Here is an 8,089-nt window from a genome sequence, read left to right as displayed (position 1 = left end):
ACTCATCCTGAACCATCCAGGCCAAATCAGTGCTGCGGAGGTACCTGTGCTGAACTGTCACACAGCTCACTGAAAGGGCGAAGGCTACGCCCTCCACCTTCCCCCAGGGTAAGGGCTACGTCCTCCATCTTACCTTGGCCACGTGTTGGGCAAGGAGCTTCTTCACGGAAGTCTAAGACTCTGCTAGCCACACCCAGGAACGGGACATCGACTTGTGCCTGGCCAATCGGCAAAGCACAGTCCTTTCTCCTCCCTTACTCCAACCCCCCCCCATATAACCGGTCCCTGGGCGGGGTTGGCGCGCTCAGCCACTTGGTTTGCTTTGGTGTCGGTGAGCCTTGTGGATGGGGAGCCCAAGTTAACTTGAAATACAGATTCTTATGCTTTTGCATCGAATTGGCCCCCTGATGTGGTTTCTTGGGAATCTTGAAATCTGGGCACAACACTCACATTACTTGCAAATTTGCTGAGCCAAAGGAGAAGGCTGATCATCGTTCTGGGAAAAAGCTGGAAGTTGGCTCCAAGTGTTTAAAATGTGGTGATGCGCCCTAACCGGTTTGGCTCAGTGGATAGAGCATCAGCCTGCAGACTCAAGGGTCCCAGGTTCGATTCCGGTCAAGGGCATGTACCTTGGTTGCGGGCACATCCCCAGTGGGGGGTGTGCAGGAGGCAGCTGATCGATGTTTCTCTCTCATCGATGTTTCTAACTGTCTATCCCTCTCCCTTCCTCTCTGTAAAAAATCAATAAAATATATATTTTTTTTAAATAAAAAATAAAATGTGGTGATGCTGCCACTGTTGCTATGGTTCTTGGCAAGCCCCTATGTGCTGAGAGCTTCTCTGACTACCCCCCTCTGGGCCACTTTGCTGTTCATGACATGAGACAGTTCCTGTGGGTGTCATCAAAGCAGTGGACAAGAAGGCAGCTGGAGCTGACAGTCACCGCGTCTGCCCAGAAAGCTCAGGCTAAATGAATATTATCCCCAATACTGCCACCGCGGACTTAATTAGTGGCGAAAGAAGGGTTTCTGAACTGTTTGTCTCTATATGCAACCATAAAAAATGACCCAGACAGATCCCAAGTGTTATGGCTTAATAAAGCAATCCCAAATGTAATAATAAATTGCATCTGAAAAGTCCAAATGAAAAAACAAACAAAAAAAATCCCTACACACACAGGCAAGAACTGTTTGTTTCAATTGGCCACTTCAGTTTAACAGTAAAACACTGGTTAATGATTACAATGCATCGTAAAATTACAGAAGGAAAAGCGAATGTTCTGTGGACCATTTGGTTTTCTTTGTGTGGCAACTTTTGAGTGGTTACTCTCCACAATCAGTACTTTGTAATAGCAACAACTTGACCAAAAATATGTCACAGAATGTTGAGACCCATTGAAACAAAGTTTAATGAGGAAAAAAATTGTTGTCACAAGTCCAAATCAAACACTTTTCAACTCATTCTATGAGGACAGTATTACTCTGATGCCCAAACCAGAAAAAAATACAGTAAAAATAATTTTTAAAACCTACGGACCAATATGCCTAATGTAGAAAACTCCTTAGCAAAATACTGGCAAGTAGAATTTACAAATATATAACGACCAGGTGGGGTTTATCCTAGAGCTGCAATGCTTGTTTAATATATGAAAACCAGGCAATGCAATCCGCCACATTAACAAGGGAAAGAAGAAAAATCACGTGATCCTATCAACTGATGCAGAATGAGCACTTGACAAAACCCAACACCAATTCATGATGAAAGTCTCATAAAACTAGGAATAGAGGGGAACTTCCTCAACTTGTTAATGAACATCTACAGAAGACATATGACTAACATCTTACTGGTGAAAAACTGGATGCATTCTCCCTAAGATTGGGAACAAGCAAGGATATCCACTCTTACTACTCTTGTTTTTGTGGTTTTTTAAAATATATTTTTATGGATTTCAGAGAGGAAAGGAGAGGAAGAGAGAGAGAGAGACATCAATGATGAGAGTGAATTATTGACTGGCTGCTTCTTGCACGCCCCCACACTGGAGATCGAGGCCGAAACCCGGGCATGTGCCCTGACCGGGAATCGAACCCTGACCTCCTGGTTCATAGGTTGATGGTCAACCACTGAGCCACGCTGGCTGGGCCACTCTCACTGCTCTTGTTCAGCATAGTATTGGAAATTCTAGCCAGTAAAATAAGGCAAAAGAAGAAGAAGAAGGAGAAGAAGGAGGAGGAGGAGGAGGAGGAAGAGGAGGAGGAGGAGGAGGAGGAGGAGGAGGAGGAGGGGAAACCAAAAGGCACAGACTGGAGAGGAAGAAATAAAACTGTCTCAATTTACAGATGATAGAATTGTCTTCATAGAAAATCCCAAGGAATCTACAGAAAAACTCCTGTAATTAATGAGTTTTACAAGGTTGCAGGATGCAAGATCATTACACAAAGCTCTTTACACAATTTTAAGGCTTATTATATAGCTACAGCAATCAAGACTTGTGATATTGGTAGAGGAATAGACACATAGATAAATGGAATGAAATAGAGAACCCCCAAAATAGATTCACATTAATTAGCCAAACTGTTTTTGGACAAATGCACAACAGCAATTCAGTGGATGAAAGACAGTCTATTCAATGGTGCTGGAGCAATTACACATCCATGGGCAAAGCAAAACAAAACAAAAATTTAAAAATTTTAACCAAAACCTGATATGAAAATTATCTAAAAATGCCCGGCCGGTGTGGCTCGGTGGTTGAGCGTTAGCCAATGAATCAGGAAGTCATGGTTTGATTCCCTGTTAGGGCACATGCCCAGGTTGTGGGCTCCATTCCCAGTAGGAAGTGTGCAGGAGGAAGCCAATCAATGATTCTCTCTCATCATTGATGTTTCTACCTTTCTCTCCTTGTCCCTTCCTCTCTGAAATCAATAAAAATAAAGTTTAAAAAAGACTTGAAAAATGCAGAGAAGGAAATTCTATCACAACCCCATTGAATTCATCAATTTGGCCTGCACAGCAATTGGTTAAGTCTTGGTGGATGTGGCAGATTTAATGAATTAATTTATTACTTTATATGTTTTTATTAATTTGCGAGAGAGAGGAAGGGTAAGAAAGAAACATGAATGAATCAACATCAATTGGCTGCCTCCTGCATGCCCCCTGCTAGGGATCAAGCCCGCAACCTGGGCATTGTGTCCTGACAGGGAATCGAACCAGGGACCTCTTGGTACACGGTGAACATTCAACCACTGAGCCACTCTGGCTGGGCAACTTCTTTCTTAGGGGCAGTAGGGTTGAGGTATAGCAAGTTGTTTCTCTCACCATCTCGATATGCCTCAGTGCACTGGATGCCCTGAAACGTCACAGAGGTTCTGGGCCACTGAATGTTCGGGGAGAGGGGGAGGGGGGGCTTTTCTCTCATCCTGTGGTGAAATATTTGCTACTTCCTATGCACCAGGCCCAGTCAGCATGATGTCATTAATGCGGTAGACCAGCCAGCCCAGCGTGATGCCTTGGAGGACAATGAGATGATCAAGCCAACCCCCGGGGACTTAATTATGATAATAGCCCAGAGCATTGAAGGGACAATGTGGGGGTGGGGGGTTCCTTTTGACCTTTCTGTCCATAATTGTCCTCAGCCCTTGAGTCAGGGAGCCCCTGTGGGAATTTCCATCTGCCAAGTGTGTTTATTCCAATTATGCAAAGAGGAACTGGGAAAAGAGCCACAGGGGGGTCCACACTGAAAGGGACACGGACAAAGACTCCATTTCTGACCAGTGGGTCACAGTGACATTCTATGTCCTCAGGGGAAAGTAGGAGGAGGGGTTAAAACCCAGTGTGCATTGAAGTGTTAGATGTACCTGGCCTCATCTTCCCTTAAGGGCTCCCAAACTGTGAACTGACGGGGTCTGGGAATTAGATGAAGGGCCATGATGTACCAGGCCAGGCAGGCTGCCATTCACCACACCCAGAGTTTTTGTTGTTGGTTGTTGGGGTTATTGACATCACGGCCCGCTACAGGTGGCCTATTAACAGGATAACATGATCAATTAGCCACCACCAAAGATCCATGGGGAGACACTATTGTGGTTCCAGCTGCCAGTCAGCTACCTGGCAGGATACCCATCGTGTTTCTATGAGATTTAATGCCACTCCGTGGCCTCTGCCGCTCCTGGAGCCCATCATTCCCACTGAGAGTGCAAGCCTGTTTCCATGACAATGCTGCCTGCCTCCTTTCCCAGACTAGTTCTCAAGAACCTTCACCAAAGTATGTCTAAGTCAGTGGTTCCCAACCTTTCTTTGGCCATGCCCCACTTAAGCATCTCTAAAATCCTACCCCCGTGACATATAATTCTTATTATTCAAAAAGTAACTCCTATTCACTTGGTCTAAACAAGCTTCCAAAGAACATGGCACCCATGAAAGAGAAAAATAAAAGAACGGAAGGACATTGAAGTACTGAGGAAGCAATCACTAAGAAATTGGTTTTTTTAATATATTTTTTATTTTTTAAATATTTTATTGATTTTTTACAGGGAGGAAGGGAGAGGAATAGAGAGTTAGAAACATCGATCTGAGAGAAACATCGATCAGCTGCCACCTGCACACCCCTCATTGGGGATGTGCCCGCAACCAAGGTACATGCCCTTGACTGGAATCGAACCTGGGACCCTTGAGTCCGCAGACTGATGCTCTATCCACTGAGCCAAACCGGTCAGGGCAAGAAATTGTTTAAAAAAAATGATAATGAAGTGATATGAAAAAATAGCACATAAAGTTTCAAAGCACATAATAGAGAACTGAAATGCATAAATATGTCACAATATATATTTATAAACTGTATATGAGGCCCCTAGAACCATAAGAAATGCAAAACATTCACTGTTAATAACTCATTCTCGAATTGCCCCCCTTAAAATTCAAATTGCGCCCCAGCTGGCTTGGCTCAGTGGATGAAGCGTCCGCCTGTGGATTGAAGGGTCCTGGGTTCAATTCCAGTCAAGGGCACATGCCTGGGTTGCAGGCTCCTCCCCAGTAGAGGGCGTGCAGGAAGCAACCAATCAGTGATTCTCTCTCATCATTGATGTTTCTATCTCTCTCTCCCTTTCTCTCTGAAATCAATAAAAATATATTTAAAAACAAATCAAATTTCCCCCCCTGTGGGGTGTGTGCCCATGTTGGGAACCACTGGTCTAAGTGCTTTGGTGAAAGGAATGTCCTTTGAGCCCTCTCAGGGAATGTAGCTAAGGGGTGCACCAGTGGGGGTGCACATGACAACTCCATTCCTCCATTCCCACCTCCCCGAGAGAGTTGGGATTGCAGACAATGAGAGAAGGGAGGAGTTGGGCACAAGGAGAATTGGCATCCCCTTGCTGGGCAACGGACCAGGTGAATTCATTACAAGGTTTCCAAGAAAGGCAGGATCAGCTTCATCAGAAGGGGAGGAGAAGCTATTTCCACTGGGAAGGGGAGATCCATGGAGTTTCTGGGTTAAAAAGATATAGATTCAGCCCTGACTATTTTGGCTCAGTGTGTTGGGGTCCAACCCCAGCAGGTCCGGGGGTCCCCAAAGGTGTGGGCGGAGTCGGTGAAGAAGGAATGGCACAAAGACAGTGTTCAGTTGATCAGCAGCCTAGCCAGGATGCCTAGCCAGGATCTCCAGCCAAGTTCTGTCCAGGATCTCTTGCCACGTTCTCTCGATAGGTTCTCCAGCCAGGTTCTGTGTGTTATTGTCTTGTTACATCTGTATTTATACCGGTTGATTTTAATCCTGTCAATTTCTATTGCAAAGGTTAGGGCGTTTCTTATCTCCATTCCAGAGAGTAAAGATTATGTAGCTTAAGGGTGATTGTTCGTAGTTAAAGTGATTAACTACCCGCCTGGCATTTAGTTAAGGGGTTTTATTCCCTCCCTAACTTCTGGGAAAAATCCCTACCTGGGGAAACAACCTTTCTCGGAGAGGTGACCTTGGTTAAAACACATAGCGCCAAGAAGGTGAGCAAACATATTAAGAACAGTATGCTATATATGCCAGGTCCCTTGAAACATATGCTGTGCAGATGTTTCTTCCCTGCAGCAACTGTGTTAAGCAGCAAGGATGGACCGGCTTCCGGCAAGATTCAGCCCTGACTATTTTGGCTCAGTGGATAGAGCGTCAGCCTGCAGACTGAAGGGTCCCGGGTTCGATTCCAGTCAAAGGCATGTACCTTGGTTGCGGGTACATCCCCTGTAGGGGGTGTGCAGGAGGCAGCTGATCGATGTTTCTCTCTCATTGATGTTTCTAACTCTCTATACCTCTCCCTTCCTCTCTGTAAAAAAATCAATAAAAATATATTTTAAAAAAAGATATAGATTCATTTAACCAATATTTACTGAGCATCTTCTAGGAGCTGGGTATAGAGCAGTGAACAAAATAGACAAAATTGCCCAGTCAGTGTTGCTCAGTGGTTGAGCATCGACCTATTAACCTGGAGGTCAAGGTTTGATTCCCGGTCAGAGCACATTTCCAGGTGGTGGGCTCGATCCCCAGTGTGGGGCGTGTAGGAGGCAGCCGATCGATGATTCTCTCTCATCCTTGATGTTTCTATCTCTCTCTCCCTCTCCCTTCCTCTCTGAAATCAATAAAAATATATTTTAAAAATAGACAAACATATGGGGGATAGATTAAAATTGCCATGATCTGAAGAGGGAGGATTTATTTGTGTCCTCCTCCTCTATGAAATGGCTGAACGGAAAAAAGAGTAGACAAACATTTCCTGGCTTCATAAAGTTAATATTCTAGTAAAGAAACAGACAATAAACAAGGTACATTTAAGGAAGAGGGAAGAATGTGCCTGGAGTATCCTGAACAGCTAAGAAGCACTGTAGTGTGGCTTTTACTCTTAGTGAGATGGTACTTTAGTTTCCTGGGGCTACCATAACACATGACCCCGAACTGGGTGGCTGTAAACAACTGAAATTTATTCTCTCACAGTCATCAAGGCCGGAAGATGGAGATCACTCTAATCTCTGCCTCCGTCTTTACGTGGTTTTCTCTTCTGTCTTTTCCAAGGACATTTGTTGTTGGCTTTGGGGCCCACTTGGGCAATCCAGGATGATTTCATCTCGAGATACTTCATTATATCTACAAAGACCCTTTCTCCAAATAAGGCCATGATCATAGGTTCCAGGAGTTAGTACATATCTTTTGGGGGCCCACTCTTTTTTTTTTTTAAATGCGGATTTGCTGGACATCCTTACGCAGGGGCCAAGCAAATCTCTCTTCTCTGTGTCGTTCCAATTTAGTATATGTGCTGCCGAAGCGAACACTGGGGGCCCACTCTTCACCCTGTTCCAGAGGGGAAGCCATTGAAGGGCTTTGAGCAGAGGATGGCCTGACTTAGCGTTTAATGGCTCTTTCCGGCTGCTGTGTTGACAAGACACTATATTTGGAAAAAGTAGAAAAGGGAACTGCAGGAGGCCACTGAAAAACAATCTAGGAGACATAATGATGGCATGGACTACAGTGATAGCAGTGAAAAAAAACCATTAGATTCTGCATCTCTCTTTTCTTTTTTTTTCTTTTTTTAAAATATATTTTATAGATTTTTTACAGAGAGGAAGGGAGAGAGATAGAGAGTTAGAAACATCGATGAGAGAGAAACATTGATTAGCTGCCTCCTGCACATCTCCCACTGGGGATGTGCCCGCAACCCAGGTACATGCCCCTGACCAGAATCGAACCCGGGACCTTTCAGTCTGCAGGTCGATGCTCTATCCACTGAGCCAAACCGGTTTCGGCAAAAAAAAGTCTCTTTTCTTAAATATTTTTATTGACTTCAGAGAGGAAGGGAGAGGGAGAGAGAGATAGAAACATCAATGATGAGAGAGAATTATTGATCGGCTGCCTCCCTCCCTCCCGCCCCCCACTGGGGACGGAACTCGCAACCTGGGCATGTGCCCTGATCGGGAATCAACCCGTGACCTCCTGGTTCATAGGTGGATGCTCAACCATTGCGCCACGCCAGCCGGGCTCTGCATCTCTTTTAAAAGCAAAGATGACAGGCTTTGCTAACAGATCAGATGAGTGCTGGAGAAAGATGAACCTCATAAAAGAACC

At 44.8% G+C, this 8,089-nt stretch overlaps 2 non-coding genes across 2 annotated transcripts; one reads left to right on the top strand and one right to left on the bottom strand.

The window, feature by feature from the left end:
- The first annotated feature begins 6,594 nt into the window (after positions 1-6,594).
- On the top strand, positions 6,595-6,729 carry LOC111827469. The gene has a single exon (XR_002831066.1). It is a non-coding gene; the product is annotated as a small nucleolar RNA SNORA29 (small nucleolar RNA).
- A 458-nt stretch (positions 6,730-7,187) lies between these two features.
- Positions 7,188-7,299, bottom strand: LOC111827475. The gene has a single exon (XR_002831072.1). It is a non-coding gene; the product is annotated as a U6 spliceosomal RNA (small nuclear RNA).
- Positions 7,300-8,089: the final 790 nt, after the last annotated feature.

The sequence above is a fragment of the Myotis lucifugus genome, unplaced genomic scaffold (assembly GCF_000147115.1).
Source record: "Myotis lucifugus unplaced genomic scaffold, Myoluc2.0 scaffold_169, whole genome shotgun sequence".
Classification (NCBI taxonomy): domain Eukaryota; kingdom Metazoa; phylum Chordata; class Mammalia; order Chiroptera; family Vespertilionidae; genus Myotis; species Myotis lucifugus.
Note: the sequence above shows the minus strand (reverse complement) of the source record. Positions and strands in the feature narration are given on the sequence as shown.